Genomic DNA, 18,377 nt, shown 5'->3' on the forward strand with positions numbered 1-18,377 from the left:
GACTTAACAGACATCTATAGAACATTCCACCCAAATAGGAAAGACTATACCTTCTTCTCTGCAGCTCATGGAACCTTTTCGAAAATTGACCATATACTCGGTAACAAAGCAAACTTCCACAGTTACAAAAACATATTAGTAACCACCTGCATCTTATCGGATCACCATGGATTAAAATTAGAATTCAACAACAATGCTACCCCCAGAAAGCATACAAATTCATGGAAACTGAACAGTCAACTACTGAACCACAGCTGGGAAGAAATAAAGAAAGAAATTAAAGTCTTTCTTGTATTTAATGAAAATAAAGACACAACATACTCAAACTTATGGGACACTATGAAAGCAGTGCTAAGAGGAAAATTCATAGCACTAAGTGCCCACTTAAAAAAAAAAAAACGGAGAAAGCACACATTGGAGACTTAACAGCACACCTGAAAGCTTTAGAAAAGAAAGAAGCAGACTCACCTAGGAGGAGTAGAAGACTGGAAATTATCAAACTGAGGGCAGAAATCAACAAAATAGAAACACAGAAAACAATCCAAAGAATCAATGAAACAAAAAGCTGGTTCTTGGAGAAAATCAACAAGATTGACAAACCCCTAGCCAAACTAATCAAACGGCAGAGAGAGAACACACAAATTAATAAGATCAGAAATGAAAAAGGGGACATAACCACAGACACAGAGGAAATTCAGAGAATCATTAGATCTTACTACAAAAGCCTGTATGCCACAAAATTGGAAAATGTAAAAGAAATGGACACTTTTTTAGATAAGTACCATATACCAAAGTTAAACCAGGACCAGGTAAATGCTCTAAATAGTCCTGTTAGTCGCGAAGAATTGGAAACTGTTATCAGAAACCTCCCTACCAAAAAGAGCCCAGGACCTGATGGGTTCAATGCAGAATTCTACCAGAACTTCCAAGAAGACCTAATACCTATACTCCTTAAGGTATTTCATAATATAGAAACAGAACAGTCATTGCCAAATTCCTTTTATGAAGCTACAATTACCCTGATACCTAAACCACACAAAGACTCAACCAAAAAAGAGAATTACAGGCCAATCTCACTCATGAACATCGATGAAAAAATTTTCAATAAAATACTGGCAAACAGAATCCAAGAACACATTAGAAAAATTATCCACTATGATCAAGTAGGCTTCATCCCAGAGATGCAGGGCTGGTTCAACATACGAAAATCTATCAATGTAATTCATCATATAAATAAACTGAAGGATAAAAACCATATGATCATCTCATTAGATGCAGAAAAAGCATTTGACAAAATTCAGCACCCCTTTATGATAAAGGTCTTGGAGAGATTAGGGATACAGGGGTCATTCCTAAATATAATAAAGGCTATTTACAGCAAGCCGACAGCTAACATCAAATTAAATGGAGAGAAACTCAAGGCCATCCCACTAAATTCAGGAACGCGACAAGTCTGTCCACTCTCTCCTTATCTCTTCAATATAGTGCTTGAAGTTCCAGCAATAGCAATAAGACAAAACAAGGGGATCAAGGGGATTCGAATTGGAAAGGAAGAAGTTAAACTTTCGTTATTTGCAGATGATATGATAGTGTACATAAGCGACCCGAAAAACTCCACCAAAGAACTCCTACAGCTGATAAACTCCTTTAGTATCGTGGCAGGATACAAGATCAACTCCAAAAAAAATCAGTCGCCCTCCTATATACAAAGGATAAGGAAGCAGAGAAAGAAATCAGAGAAGCGTCACCTTTCACGATAGCCACAAATAGCATAAAATATCTTGGGGTAACTCTAACCAAGGAAGTGAAAGACCTATTTGACAAGAACTTTAAGTCTTTGAAGAAAGAAATTGAAGAGGATACCAGAAAATGGAAGGATCTCCCTTGCTCTTGGATTGGGAGGATCAACATAGTAAAAATGGCAGTTCTACCAAAAGCAATCTATAGATTTAATGCAATCCCCTTAAAGATCCCATCAAAATTCTTCACAGATCTTGAGAGGACAATAATCAACTTTATATGGAAGAACAAGAAACCCAGGATAGCCAAAACAATCTTATACAATAAAGGAACTTCTGGAGGCATTACCATCCCTGACTTCAAACTCTATTACAGAGCTACAGTATTGAAAACAGCTTGGTATTGGCATAAAAATAGAGAAGTCGACCAATGGAATCGAATAGAAGACCCAGATCTTAACCCACAAACCTATGAACACCTGATTTTTGATAAAGGAGCTAAAAGCACACAATGGAAGAAAGAAAGCATCTTCAACAAATGGTGCTGGCAAACTGGATGTCAACCTGTAGAAGAATGAAAGTAGATCCATATCTATCACCATGCACAAAACTCAAGTCCAAATGGATTAAAGACCTCAATATCAATCTGAACACACTGAACCTGTTAGAGGAGAAAGTGGGAAGTACTCTACAACATTTGGGCACAGGAGACTGCTTCCTACGTATAGCCCCAGCAGCACAGACATTAAGGGCAACATTGAATAAATGGGACCTCCTGAAGCTGAGCAGCTCTGTAAAGCAAAGGACACTGTCACTAAGACACAAAGGCAGCCTACTGACTGGGAAAAGATCTTCACCAACCCCGCAACAGACAAAGGCCTGATCTCCAAAATATATAAGGAACTCAAGAGACTAGACTTTAAAATGCTAATGAACCCAATTAAAAAATGGGGCACTGAACTGAACAGAGAATTCTCAACAGAAGAAGTTCAAATGGCCAAAAGACACTTAAGGTCATGCTCAACCTCCTTAGCAATCAGGGAAATGCAAATCAAAACAACGTTAAGATACCATCTTACACCTGTCAGAATGGCTAAAATCAAAAACACCAATGATAGCCTTTGCTGGAGAGGATGTGGAGTAAGGGGTACACTCATCCATTGCTGGTGGGAATGCAAACTTGTGCAACCGCTTTGGAAAGCAATGTGGAGGTTTCTCAGGAAATTTGGGATCAACCTACTCCAGGACCCAGCAATCCCACTCTTGGGAATTTACCCAAGAGATGCCCAATCATATTACAAAAGCATTTGTTCAACTATGTTCATAGCAGCATTATTTGTAATAGCCAGAACCTGGAAACAACCTAGATGCCCTTTAGTGGAAGAATGGATGAAGAAAGTGTGGAATAAATACATATTAGAGTACTACTCGGCGGTAAAAAAACAATGACATCTTGAATTTTGCATGCAAATGGATGGAAATAGAAAACACCATCCTGAGTGAGGTCCAAAAAGATGAACATGGGATGTACTCACTCATAATTGGTTTCTAGCCATAAATAAAGGACATCGAGCCTATAATTCGTAAAAAATCCTAGAGAAGCTATATAAGAAGGTGAACCCAAAGAAAAACATATAGTTACCCTCCTGGATACTGGAAGTAGACAAGATTGCCGGACAAAAATTGGGAACATGGGGGTGGGGTGGGATGGGGGGGAGGGGGGATGGGGAGAGAAAAGTGTGAAGTGGAGGATGGGAAGAGCTTGGGGGAATAGGATGGTTGGGATATAGGAAGGGTGAATATGGTAACAAGGAATTACATATCTTAGTTAAGGGAACCATTCTAGGGTTGGCAGAGACTTGACTCTAGAGGGGTTCCCAGGTGTCCAGGAAGACGCCCCCAGCTAGGTCCTTGGGCAGCTGAGGAGAGGGTGCCAGAAATGTCCAGATCCTATTGCCATACTCATGAATATCTTACATATCACCATAGAACCTTCATCTGGCATTGGATGGAGAAAATGACAGAGCCCCACATAGGAGCACCGGACTGAGCTCCCAAGGTCCTGATGAGGAGCAAAAGGAGGGAGATCATGAGCAAGGAAGTCAGGACCATGAGGAGTGTGTTTACCCATTGAGACGGTGGGACAGATCTAACAGGAGACCACCAAATCCAGTTGGAATGGGACTGATGGAACAGGGGACCAAACCGGACTCTCTGAATGTGGCTGACGATGGAGGAGGACTGAGAAACCAAGGACAACGGCGATGAACATGATGAACTCTACAGCATGGACGGGCTCACTGTGAGCCTTGTCAGTTTGGTTGCTCACCTTCCTGGACTTAGAGGGAGCTGGGAGGACCTTGGACTTAACATAGTGAAGGGAACCCTGATGGCTCTTTGTCTTGGAGAGGGGTGGAGTGGGGGTATGGGTGAAAGGCGGGGGGGAGGGAAGGGGGAGGAGGAGGGGAGGAGATGGAAATCTTTAATAAAAAAATGAGAAAAAAAAAGCTAAAAGAAAAGGCTTCGTGATATCTGACTAAAGCTTATGTATGGAAAAATTTATTTCACTTAAAAGAAAATTATACACATAAAATCTTGAAACTGAAAAATGAAACCTACAAATCACCCAGACAATTCTGAATACCTTCAACTACAAAATGATTTTAATTTTTTTATGTAGAAAAACTAAGATCCAAATAAAAGAAAAACAAGGAATCGAGGGAAATATTTGCAAAAGGTATAAGCTATGCAAAAGGCTACTGTCTCTCAAATACAAAGACACACATCAAAATAAACACAAAAATATGAAGACAAAATCCACCATGAGTCTAGAGGACATGCAAGGGGCAAATAGGTGTGGGAAAGCACTGTGTCTCACGGCGATCAGCAAAGTGTGAACGGCTGATAGACAGCCCTCATTTTCTCACTAATGACAATTTGTGAAAACAGGACTCCTGGGATGGGTGGAGACAAGCACTGTCCATCACTAGGGTTACTGCACTTCTGGATAGAATAATCTTCAGGGAAGTAACTTACGGCGATATGGAAATGGAAGCTAAGCTTGTTTTCTCTTTCTTCAGAAACTGGTTTTGGAAAATCCATCCTGTTAAGAAAAGAAGATTGCATGTGTGAATATCTATATAAAGATTTTTTAGCAAAGATAATAAAAATATAAAAACATACATGCACAAATCTGTAGAAAAGGAAGCTTGCAAGGTCAAAAAGCAAATTTTAAATAATTTAGACCTACAAAGACTGAACTGAGGAAAGCTCACAATTTGTTACCCATAGCTGTACCCACAGTGGTAAACCTTAGGATAGCAAAGAGTTGTCTTCTGAACATTGTGCCCCCTGTGAACACACTCTGACATACAAAGGTGATAAATGACTACTTTGAGATGAATATGCTTTAAAATTATAAACATAAGAATATACATTATGTAGTCACCTCAGTCTTATAACAAAAATAGAACATGGAAATGAGGTGGGAGGTATCTCAGTTGATCAAGTGCTTGCCTTCCAAGCATGAAGACCCATGTTCAATCCCTAGAACCTCTATAAAAAGAGTTGTGTGGTGATATTATTTGTAATAGCAGTACTGGGTACATGAATGAGCCAGGTAGATCCCTGCTAGCCAGCTTATCCTATGAGGAATGTTCCTGGCCAGTGAGAGCCATTGTCTCAAAAAAAATAGTGGATTGTACTTGTGGAACCCCAAGTTAGGCTCTCCTTTGGCTTCTAGAGGTAGGTGCACATTCGTGTGCACATGCACACAGACACACACAATCACATAATTATATTTGTGATGTCGTGTTTATACATATATTCACATTGATATGCTTGTATGGATGGAAATGAAGATTAAACATACAACCCTAATTTTTAATGTTGATTTTATTATACTTATAGAAATTAGAAACAAAATTATTAGCTTTCTCTTTACAAACCTTTAAATTTTTTCACTTGTTGCAACAAGAAAGCATTTATCTGACTATCTCTCTCTCTCATCTACTCACAACTATTGTAATGAGAGAAAAAAGTCTAGATTGATTAAAGTGATTAAAGACAATTGATGATATATAGAAAAGGAGCAGTCCCTATCAAATTATTTAAGTATCATTTTTGCTCATCCCCATAAGAACCTAATGGCCTCATCCTACTTTAAATGAGCAGTGATCTGTCCCATAGATCTGATGAACAAGTGTTTGGTTGCTACTGTATATTCATCAGTGTGAGCAGTAAAATTAAAAAAAAAAAAAAACTAAATCATCAATGCTATGTAACACACAAGCAAAGCCATCAAGTCTGTGCAAACAAATCTGATCCTGTCTATTTCTTTTCACTGTTAATTATATGGCTGAAGATGGAAAATTTGTTTGCTACTGTCTCTCCATGCTGGCAGGACACTAGCCACTGCAGGCAAAGGAAATAGTACTCTGAGATCACCTTCGCACAGAGAAAGGGATGAGATGGCAGAAACAGTCTCTGCTGGTCATTCCTTGCTGAGATCAAAAGCACATGTCCGGGAGAAAGGCAAAGGAAGGGGAAGGAATCAGCAAGGAGGAAGCTAGATTCTCTTTACAAGGGCTTTTGAAAAGAATAGCAATTAACTAGGAAACTATCACTTGTCACACTGAATATTGAGCCAATTTAAGAAGCCCGGGTAGGGTGGGGGAGAGAGAAAAACAGGTACCCTCTCCATCTCCAAAAGAATGTTGGTAGACTTTTAAGCACTTTAGAGAAAACATCTTTGCAAGCCAAATTGTCTTGTCTTCTTAATGCTGAAAAGACGGAATTAATCTGTTCTAATTAAAGAGCTCCTCGAGAAGATCACTGACACATTACTCAAGTAAGAAACGTGTCAAAAAAAAGTACAAATTAGAAGTAAAAATGGGAGCGCATCATTTTCTTATAGTGTTTTTATGTTATCTATAAATTAATATCATTAATGTCATTCATTTTGCATGAGGATGACATGAGGATTTATGCTGCACTTTGAAACACTCCCTTTCATCCTAGGAGGTTCCCTGTCTAGGCTTTGAAATGGGGATGCTGGCTCGTGGCTCCTAGCCAAGGTGCACCTAATTAATGGGGAGATCAAATGAGCACTCTGCGGGAGGCACAACCACAAAACCACAGGTGGTTGCCAGTGGCTTCGTTTAATAAAGGTTGCACAAACAGAGCAGCGAGCTGGGGTTCCTGTCACCTGCCTGCAGTTCTGCTGCCATTTTGTCATTGACATGAGAACAGTTACTGTGTCATAATGGCTCCCAAGCTTCTCATTCCACTGAAGTTCGGCGCTCTGCTCCTGAGAGCAGCCCCATAACATAATTGAGAATGTAAAATCTGTTTGTTTTGCTGGGCTGTTGTTATTGTTGAATTTACTACTAGCTTGTCCCCAGAACATAAAACCTTATGATTCCATTAAACAGACAGACAGTGTTGGCAGATCAGGGCATAGGTTTTCGAGATGGGACCTGGAGTCAAATAGTAATGAAGTCTCTCTGCTAATTATAGACTTCATAGTCATATAGAAGTTAGTCTCTCCAAGCTGATTTCTGCTCATCTGTAAAGTGAGAACACCAGATCTGCTCTGTAGGCCACTGCAAGGATTAAATAGAATATTTGGATAGAAATTAATTATATACAGAATTCACTTAATGAACAATATTTAAAAAAAAATCTTGCAAACCAAGTGCTAAAGAAAGGAGGGTACTCAATTTTCTTTGGACCTAGCTCTAAAAAACATCCAGCACTTTCGGTACTTCGTGGGCTGTGTATTAGTTTCCCGAAAGTGTGCATCTCTCAATGTGATGCTCTAAATCTACAGGAAGTTTGGGAAACTGGTGAGATGGTTCAGTAAAGAAGAGCACTTGTGTTGCAAGGCTGGGGACCGAAGCTCAGTCCCTAGATCCTATGGTGGAAGGAGTGAATCAATTCCCATAAGTATTCCTCTGCCTGTCACACAAACATATTGGGTGTTCGTGCACATATGTGCACACACACGCACATACACACACACAATACACATCACCACTACCACACAATAATCACCATTATAATAATAAAACTTTATTTAAAAATGTTGAATAGTCTGGAAAACGAAGGCACATGTGTTTAAACGGTTGTTCTTTAAAGTGTTTGCTTGGCGTGGGTATCAGATATCTCTTCAAATTTCATTAGGATGAGGGACAGTGATGGAAGAGATACAGGAAAGAGAATGTGACTCATCAGTTCTTATTGGAAACCAGTAAAAGTCTAACTAGGGAGACACTTAATAGCAGAGTCTTGTATCTGGGCACCAAATCTGGGTTGCTTTTCCCTGTTGGAACTGTTGTGAATCCCAGATAAAAGACATCTGAACAGGCCGGGCGGTGGTGGCGCATGCCTTTAATCCCAGCACTTGGGAGGCAGAGGCAGGCAGATCTCTGTGAGTTCAAGGCCAAGGCCAGCCTGGTCTCCAAGAGCTAGTTCCAGGACAGGCTCAAAAAAAAAAAAAAAAAAACTACAGAGAAACCCTGTCTAAAAAAAAAAAAAAAAAAGACATCTGAACTTGAGGTCCTCCCAGAACAGCAACTATTATTTTCTTAGGTGAATATGAGGTTTATATTCAATGTATAATTTATAACTCTTGTGTACAAAGTATAATGAATGTTTACAGTAAAATTTCAAACACTAAGTTAAATGAATAAAAAAATCATAAAGTAGAAAGAAAGCATGGTGTATCTGTCATCATGAAGTTCTAAAATATATTCACAAGTGTGAAAAGTTCTTGATAATTTTTCTATACTGTACTCATCAAACAAACCCTGAATATCTTACAACAATTATTAGCTAACTTTCCTGTGTCTCCGCTTCCACACAGCTGACATCAGAAGGTGTGACAGCGTGTACTCCATTGGAGCAAGCCATGTGGTCTACGTGTTTCGTAATAGCATTGATAATTTCTATACACTCTTAAAGTTTAGAATTCCCTGCTCCAAAATCATGCTATTAAAAATAGCAATAAGACAGCAAATTAAAATATTTCTAATATCTGAAGTTGAGCTGGCTAGTGTCCCTTGACTAGGTACACTTAGTAATTAGATCTTTGATCAGAAACAGGCAGGTCCAGGTGTGTGTGTGTGTGTGTGTGTGTGTGTGTGTGTCTAGTGTATCTGTGTCTGTGTGTGACATGTGTGTGTGACTGTGTGTGTGTATCTGTGTCTGTGTGTGGCTGTGTGTGTGTCTGTGTGTGTATCTGTGTCTGTGTGTCTGTGTGTGTGTGTGGCTGTGTGGCTGTGTGGCTGGGTGTGGCTGAGTGTGGCTGGGTGTGACTGTGTGCGTGTCTATTTGTGTATCTGTGTCTGTATGTGTGTCTATGTGTGTGTATCTATGTCTGTGTGTGACTGTGTGTATGTGTGGCTGTGTGTGTGGCTGTGTGTGTGGCTGTGTGGCTGTGTGTGGTTGTGTGTGTGTATGTGTATCTGTGTCTGTGTGTGGCTGTGTGTGTATGTGGCTGTGTGTGTGTATCTGTGTCTGTGTGTGGCTGTGTATGTGCAGGCTCTCACTAAGATGAAAAGAAATTGGAAGAAAGGAAAACACCCACACGATTGAGAGTGGGTTTTTCCATTAAGGGCCTGGTGGCTGGGAGTGCACGGTAGCACTTGTGAGTGTGATACTAATGATGTGGTTGCCTAATGGGCTCGACACAAATAATGCAGAAAATTACAAATAATGCAGACTCAATTACTAGTGGATGCAGGCAAAAGGCAATCAAAGATATAACAGATTTCTTTCTACATTATCCTCGTCCCCCTATTTGGTTAAGATAGGCCCAGGGCTAGGGAAATTCCCTTTTCCAATTATTTTCTGTGTCCTCTAAAAGGCATTTCCTCCCCTCCCCCAGGTCTTTTATTCATTCTAATATTCAAGCCAGTGACTATTTACGATTTCTATACAGCCCAATTCATATCATAAAAGAAACCAAGGCAGCCAGATTGCTTTGAGGGAAGAAATTAACCTGCCCTGCATACTCACCTGAGGTGAGACTAGGCCATAACGTTTTTGGATGTGTTCGGCTATTCTGATTAAATAGTTAAATAGTGATTAAAGTGTTATTGTCTCCACTTATAGATAAGAAAGGTAGGAAAGTCAGAGTCCAATAAATTTTCCTTTATGATGATAAATGATACTGTAGGTGTCAAACCAGTCTTGTCTGATTTTGAAAAGCCATACTTTTTTTGAGTACCAGGAATTATGCTAGACCTAATTAAAGAGCAAGTGACTCTAATTCCAAACAACAGAAACAAGATTTGGCCATCAGAAGACAAAATTAATTGACTAAAAGACATTTGAGCCATTTCCAGAATCATGGGGAGGGCAGAAGCAGCCACGGGCATTCCCTACATAGGAGGATGTCTCTCAGACACAAGAATCCATCCAGTGTGGACAGAATGGGCTCAGGAGTTGAAGCGGGATTCTAGAGCTCATGATTGTCATCATTGGCATAAGGTCTGGGAGTCTCCCCAGGAGTGTTCCCTGCTACCTCTGTCCCTCTGCACAACTAAACTCCCAAAACCTTCATTCCCATTATATACATTGTTTCATGTCATCTGCCTTGTGTGTACTATCTCGTTTATTTCACAAAATGGCATTTAGAAGAATATACTTCCATTATCACTCAATTTGTAGACAGAGAGCTGAGGTTCAGGAAAGTTAAACCACGGGCCCAGAATTACATAGACTCTTAGGAAAGGGACTTGGCTCCTGTTAATTAGTGGCATGAATTAGCAAATGGGAAAAGCAACCCAAAAACTGAAGCTCAAGGTCTTGCCTCTCTGATGAAGCTGGTGGACAATATAATCATCCACATCTCATTGGAAAACACAATGAGCTAGTGCCTTGGGTTTAAAGGGCTGAGAAAGTTCATATCTGGTGCTTTTCAAATTTTTGGTAGGATACAAGTTTTACCTCTTAACTACATCATGGAAATCACAAACAAAAAATGAACAGACTAAAAAGAATGTGAACAACCGAAAACTGTATCCACTTATCATCTCCCTTTCACGCACAATTAACTAATATAAAATCACAAAATGTGTTCACTGGCTGTTCCCGCCAACATAGTCACTCACTGCATTCAAACCAAATCCGGACTCTCTGAGAAGTTCTCTTCTCATCCTGGTTCAATTTTATTACTTTGTAACTTGCTGTTTAATTATAAAGTTAACCCACTGCCAACATGTGTTTTATATAGTTTGGGGAAATCTTTTTTTTTTCTTTTTTTTTTCCTTTTTTTTTCCTCATTTTTTTATTCAAGATTTCCATCTCCTCCCCCTTCCCTCCCCTCCCTTCCATCCATACCCCCACTCCACCCCTCTCCAAAGACAAAGAGCCATCAGGGTTCCCTTCACTATGTTAAGTCCAAGGTCCTCCCAGCTCCCCCTAAGTCCAGGAAGGTGAGCAACCAAACTGACAAGGCTCACAGTGAGCCCGTCCATGCTGTAGAGTTCATGTTCATTGCCATTGTCCTTGGTTTCTCAGTCCTCCTCCACCGTCAGCCACATTCAGAGAGTCCGGTTTGGTCCCCTGTTCCATCAGTCCCATTCCGACTGGACTTGGTGGTCTTGGGGAAATCTTGAAAATGGAAGTATGTACATGTTGCCTCAGCTATTGCAGAGGCTGAAACAGGAGAATCAACTGAATCCAGAATTTCTGGGCCATCTTGGGCGATATAATGATGCCCTGCTCATAAAATATGAAGTTAATAGAATGCTTTGTTAAGACGTGCTGTATAAATCAGAACAGACTACATTTGCCGGAGTTATACCACATTGACCAACAATGCCAAAACTCATGGACATCCAACATGGAAGTCCCGAGTTCCTCTTTTGCATTGATCATTATTGTGGGGTAACTGAAATGCCTCAGACCACATTTGCTTTGAAACCCACACTGGTGAAGAAGCAGCCCTGCTTAGAATATTGCCGATCTCACAGCATACGTGCAAAGAAAACAGAAAGCCACTTGGTGACTTAATTTTTTTGCTAGTTGATTCTGCTATTTCTGTTCACTATCTAGGTACTAGGATAGTTACATCTGAGGCTAATGAAGTAGAAAACCACATTTATCTCTATGGGCAACTAACAAATGGGTAGGAATAATAATACAGTATACCATAGATAAGGTTTAAAACTCCGAGTACAGGAAGGAAAATGAGATGAATGCCTCTCTAGATATGTAAGGACATGGCTGGGTGTATTAGTTTGTGTTTGCTTGTTTGTTTATTTAAATTTGTTCATTTTATTTTATGTGTGTGTGCTTTGTGTGCATGTATGTATTGCACCATATGCATTCCTGGTGCCCACAGAGGTCAGAAGAGGGATTAAGATCCCCTGGTACTAGATGTACTACAAATGATTGTGAGCAACTCTGTAGGTGTTAGGACCAAACCCAGGTCCTCCACAAGAGCCATAGTGCTCTCAGTCAGTGGTACATCTTTCCAGTTCCTGGTACATCAGTTTATAAACCCACCCCATTGCCCCATTCCAGCACTGACTCAAATGATCAGGGTGCTGTCAGTGACAGGCTTAACATGGCAATTATGAAAGGTATCATGAAGGAAATGAAACAAAATACCTGAGAATGGAGATATTTTTTAAAGCATAATTTTTTCTCCTACTTCTGAAAGGTGAGAAATGCAAGAACAAGATGGTAGTATGTCCAGTGTCATGATGGATGCTGTGTACTTCAGAAACCATTGGTTGAGTGTTATCATTTCAGAAAGGTGAAATTCTGTGTCTTCATATGACACATGCAAAAGAGGAGAAAGTACCAAACTCCTTCCATCTAGTCTTTTAATAAAAGCAATAATTCATCTGTGGAGGATAGACCCTTATGACTTAAACACTCCCCACAAGGTTCCACTTCCCAATGCTACTGAATTAAGCATCATGCTTCAGGCACATAAGTTTGGGAGGACACATGAGTCTGTAACCTCCACTCTTTTCCTCCCTTATCCCATGATGTAGCAACTACCATATTACAACTTAAATAATCAGGATCAATTACTATGTCTCTTTTTTATCTCTTTACAAGTGTTGCAAGGAACTCAGTTAGTCTTGTCATTTGAATTTTCAGAACCATATAGTAGTGACACCATGTATTAAAATTACTTTTTTGGGAGGAAAATTTCCCAACAAAATTTAGAGACATATCACATGCTGTTAATATAGAAGGGCCACCTGGAATGTGGTATCTTACCATGGCCTCCGAATTGGACTCTGACACTAGTAATCAAATCAGATTTGTTGATGGTAAATAAATTGTAGTTCATGAACATTCACTATCTTGATCATTCTTGGTTAAAGAGCCCTCTGAAGAAAATACATCAAAGTGGTTAGGAAAAAAGCTGCTTACGGGTGTAATGCAAAACATCTTGTCTATTCTAAAGAGTCCTTTCTGCAGAGAAAGTCAATAAGTATTCTGCAGCGAAAGTCAGTAAGTGTTCATATGGGAACTAGACTTAGATGAAGATATCAATACAGAGAGGTTAAAAACAAGTTCCTGGGGTCTATCTGCCTACTTCTTCCTCACTCCTCCTTGTCACCAGTGATCTGGCATCATTCCTCAGAACTCTCTGAACATCTGGCCATGGCAAACAGCATGCTTATGAAGAGATAAATACTCAATATCAGACCACATTCCCTTTCAGATAAATTATAGAGCAGTTTGCACTATTCAAACTGTATTCCTTGAGAAACTTTATTTCACTGTTGTTTGTTTTTGAGGTGAGGGTTAACATACATATAATGAAATTCTAGTCCTATCCACTCTATGATTGTGTCTTATCCTCCCTCCTGAAGTACGACTAATAAAAACTTGGGGTCAGAAATTGGGGTTCAACTTCAAGATCTGAAAAGCAAAACAGCCAGCCCCTGGCTCTTACCTCGACCTTAGTTTAAAATGGCGATCCTTCCCTCCTAGAATCTCAGAAGGAGACTGAGCTGAAAGCTGTCTTCCACATCTTATATTCCTCTCTAGGGCTAAGATTAAAGGTGTGCACCACTGTCATTAAAAGCATGCACTGCCCAGTTTCTATGGCAACTAGGGTGGCTACTGAGATTAAAGGTATGAGTTACCACAGTCAGGTCCATAAGGCTAACCAGTGGGACTGTTTTGCTCTCCAATCTTCAGGCAGTCTTTATTTATTAAAATATATTTGAAATTCCACTGCACCCTCCTCCCTCTGAAAGCCATCTTCTTTCCAATAAGTCTTCCATGTTAATCTGAGCAAAGGGTTATCACTTTCTTCAGTAGCATAACCACTCCTAAATTACCCATGATCCTACTCATACTCACTCAGGCCACCCTGAGGTGATTGTTGTCTTTTGAAATCATCACCTCATGGAACAACCACAGCAGTACACATAATTAACGCTATGATATTATATACAGTCATATAAGTTATATGTTATATAAGATCAGACGTTTTCTTCCTCAATCAATGATATTAAGAAGCTCAATATAATGTTATTACTATTGATTTAAAGAGGGCTGGAGAGCTAAACAAGCACAATGGAATCATAATCCATATGGGCCTACATCTTAGTTTGTCTTCACCCTCTGCTCAGGCCTAGTCTCAGATATCTCATTTAAGTTAGTGAAAGAATATTTCTGGATATTCCAAATTTACATCTTGAGATTCAGGTAATTTATATAATGTATGTGGAGCAGTCTGGAGATGGGGGAAAGACTGACCACCTCAAACCTTTTTCAGATTTACTCTCTATCAGAATCTATTAACAAGGCAAGATCTAATTTTCAGAGAGACAATAATTACTTACTGAAAAGTGCATGGCTTCCCTCCATACTCGTAGGTATTTCCACTCTGATTGTCCTATTTCCAGTGAACATCTCAATTTGTTCCAGACACTAAGGCCACAGCTTATTGGATCCACTAACTCATAAGAGCTGGAAGAATATTTATACAGTATCTTGAACCAAATGGGCAGTCTCCTTTTGTTCTAGACACTACACAGCTTTTGCAAATGACCCATATATTCTATACAATGGTTCCTAACTCCAAATAAATCCAAGAACATAAACTCTCATTTCACCTATGAAAAAAAATCCATCAGTTCTTTGTTTGTTACAATTGGAAAATATTCCAGATAATTCTGGGAAACAAAATGTAAACTCATATATTTTGAAGAAATATTTTATCAATTCTTTGAGCATTTCATAGTGAATTTTGATATTTACTCCAACTTTCAGCTCTTCCCCTTAACTTCTGCCAGATCCAACTCCTACCTCCATATTCCCCTACTTGATATCTTCTCATTTCTACTTATCCTCTTTTTATTTAGTGATCCATCTACTCCAGTTCATGTATTTCTGGGTATGAGGCTATCTACTGGAGCATGATCTACCCAGCAGGTTAATATGCTAAAAAAAAAAAAATACACAATTCTCTCTAACTCAGAATCCATCAACTGTCAATAGGAGGGAGGCACATGAAGTCCTTCCCACTCAACATGATAACGTTGACTGCCTTGATCTTCTGCAGATCTCGGGTAGGCAAAGACAGCTGCTATGAGTTCGTGAGGGGCAGTGAGCCTGTCACGTCTAGAAGACAGTTTCACTTCAGTCCTCCCTGACCTCTGGCTCTTATAGTCTTTCCTCCTCCTTTTCTACAATGCTCTCTGAGCCTTGGGGAAGACGTGTGATCATACATTTTAAAGGGGTAGCCCCCACCCCAGCAGGCACGCATCTTCCAATGCATTGTCTACACAACCTCTCAGTGTCATGCCATCAGACTGATACACCAATGTGGTTTCCTGTGGGCTGATAAAACAATAAGGGTCCTTGTAAAGTGAGTTGCAGCACACAGCTAAAATCTTTTTTTAAAAAAAGGTGTGATGAAGTCACATTATTATGCCCACTTATTCATGTAATAGCAACCTTTTCTGGGCACTGGGTGGGCACTGAGATGTAGGGTGGGGTGAAGGTACAGTTAAAAACTTCCAGGTCTCACCAACTTCTAAGGAATAACCCAAGATTTAAATAGGACACCTGAATCGGGGAAGGGAGTAGATGCTCCTTCACTTAAAAAACTCTAGAACATCTTTGAGAACAGAAGGATATATGATACTGTAGGAGGAGGCCACTAGTTTGTTCCCAGCCTCTTAACCCCGAAATAATCACACTGAAACCATATTATTTAAATCACTGTTTGGCCCATTAGTTGTAACTTCTTATTGGCTAACTCTTATACTTTAATTTAACCCATTTCCACTAATCTGTGTATTGCCACGTGGCAGTGGCTTACCAGGTAAAGTTCCAGAGTCTGTCTCTGGCGACAGCTCCATGGCTTCTCCCTGACTCTGCCTCCTATCTGCCAGCATTCAGTTTAGTTTTCCCCACCTACTTCTATTCCCTGCGCAGGCCCAAGACAGTCCTTTATTAGCCAATGGTATTCACAGCATACAGAGGGGAATCCCACATCGTGATAGCTTCTAAAACTTCTTCTCCCTCTACTGCTAGATCTAACCTCTCACGTGGCTGAGAATAGCATTCAACAGCCTTCAGTAGAAGTTTGCTTTAATTCCATTGCTCCCAAGGTCTTCACGTGGTAGCACCCATGTCTTGGCTCAGTGTGGGTCACATATACACCTGTCAGTGAGAAAAGCATAGCTGCTACATTGGCACAAGACACTGGTATAAAACACTAAGGCTTCCGTTCAACTACTTCTCTCAGCCGCAGCACCCTCCGTTTGTGGAACACCTAGCCCTATCTTCTGTTAGATGTCCTACCACATTATTCAAATACTTTAGCCCCAGCTGTCTCCCATGTTATTGACATGGTACATAGGAAATTGGACTATCATTGCATCAACAAATTTGGAGACCAAGTTCTCCACAGAGGATCTATGAAAATCCTGCTGAGTCCTTTTATGAAAGGTCCTCCATCCCTGTAAGTGTTGTTCTTAAAGAGTCACCTCACTTAACTATGGCGGGGTTAAGTACCCCATCTTGCTCCCTCAGCACAAATAATTGTTTTAAAACTAACTTGGAAGGTCTTTCTCCTCTCTTTATTTTTGATATGGGTTGAGAACGGCACTATCTAAAAGTAATTGCAGTACTTCCCAACTCCTTTAGCTCAAATATCTAGCCCAAATATTTTAACCTTTGCATTTGTGACTTCTTTCATTACTGTGACCAAATATCTGACAAAACGCAGCTTAAGAAACAGTTCGTGCTGACTCTCAGTTTGGGGCTACAGTTCCTCCTGGTGGAGAAGCCACAGCATATAGGAGCAACTCTCAGCTCCTCCTGGTGGAGAAGCCACAGCATATAGGAGCAACTCTCAGCTCCTCCTGGTGGAGAAGCCATAGCATATAGGAGCAACTCTCAGCTCCTCCTGGTGGAGAAGCCACAGCATATAGGAGCAACTCTCAGCTACTCATGATGGAGAAGCCATAGCATCAGAAGCAACTCTCAGCTCCTCCTGGTGGAGAAGCCACAGCATCGGGAGCAACTCTCAGCTACTCATGGTGGAGAAGCCACAGCATTGGGACCAACTCTCAGCTCCTCCTGGTGGAGAAGCCACAGCATCGGGAGCAACTCTCAGCTCCTCCTGGTGGAGAAGCCACAGCATCAGGAGCAACTCTCAGCTACTCATGGTGGAGAAGCCACAGCATCAGGAGCAACTCTCAGCTACAGCTACTCATGGTGGAGAAGCCACAGCATCAGGAGCAACTCTCAGCTACAGCTACTCATGGTGGAGAAGCCACAGCATCAGGAGCAACTCTCAGCCCTGCACAAGGACTGTGCAGCTGCTAGCTCACTCCTGGATCGATCATAGAGCAAGTAGGCTAAAAACTGCAAGGCTCATCTTCTAGTGACCCTCATCCTAGCCAAATCCTACCTCTTTTTGTTTGTTTATTTGTTTTGTTTATTTATTTTAGAGATGGGATTTCTCTATGTAACAGCCTTGGTTCTGGAACTCACTCTGTAGACCAGGCTAGCCTCAGACTCACAGAGATCTGCCTGCCTCTGCCTCCCGCGTGCCTCTGCCTCCCGCGTGCCTCTGCCTCCCGCGTACCTCTGCCTCCCACTTAAAGCTTCCACAAAGAGTCACCACCTGAGAACCAAATGTTCAAACACACAAACGTGGGGATTTTTTTCACATTCAAACCATAATAATCTTTTAATACAGTATATTTAATCCTTTGTATATTTAATACTTTGTTTTCATTTTGAATCTTAATGAAAATTCTGGTCACTAGAAAATACCCTTCTTTAGAGAGAGGGGGAAGATAACATAAAAGATATTGAAAAAATAATGGAAAACTCCATCAAAATACCTAGGAAGAATGTCAAACCTTTAACCACTTGAAGTTTTGGTATAATATCTCTTCAGTGACCAGTATTTAATGTATCTTAGGCTGCACACTAAACATTTGGGCATCATTTTACTCATTAATTAAAAGTGATTGATTTTATTGCCTTCATTTTACAGATTAAATGATTTTCCAAAGTCACTAAGATACTCCCAACAACATCACTATGTTGGCATGAATCACTCATTCATCTTTTTTTCTAACATTTCTTCTGCTTGATATATAAAACTTCAATAGTTTTTTGTTGTTGTTT

The sequence above is a fragment of the Arvicola amphibius genome, chromosome 1 (genome assembly GCF_903992535.2).
Source record: "Arvicola amphibius chromosome 1, mArvAmp1.2, whole genome shotgun sequence".
Taxonomy (NCBI): domain Eukaryota; kingdom Metazoa; phylum Chordata; class Mammalia; order Rodentia; family Cricetidae; genus Arvicola; species Arvicola amphibius.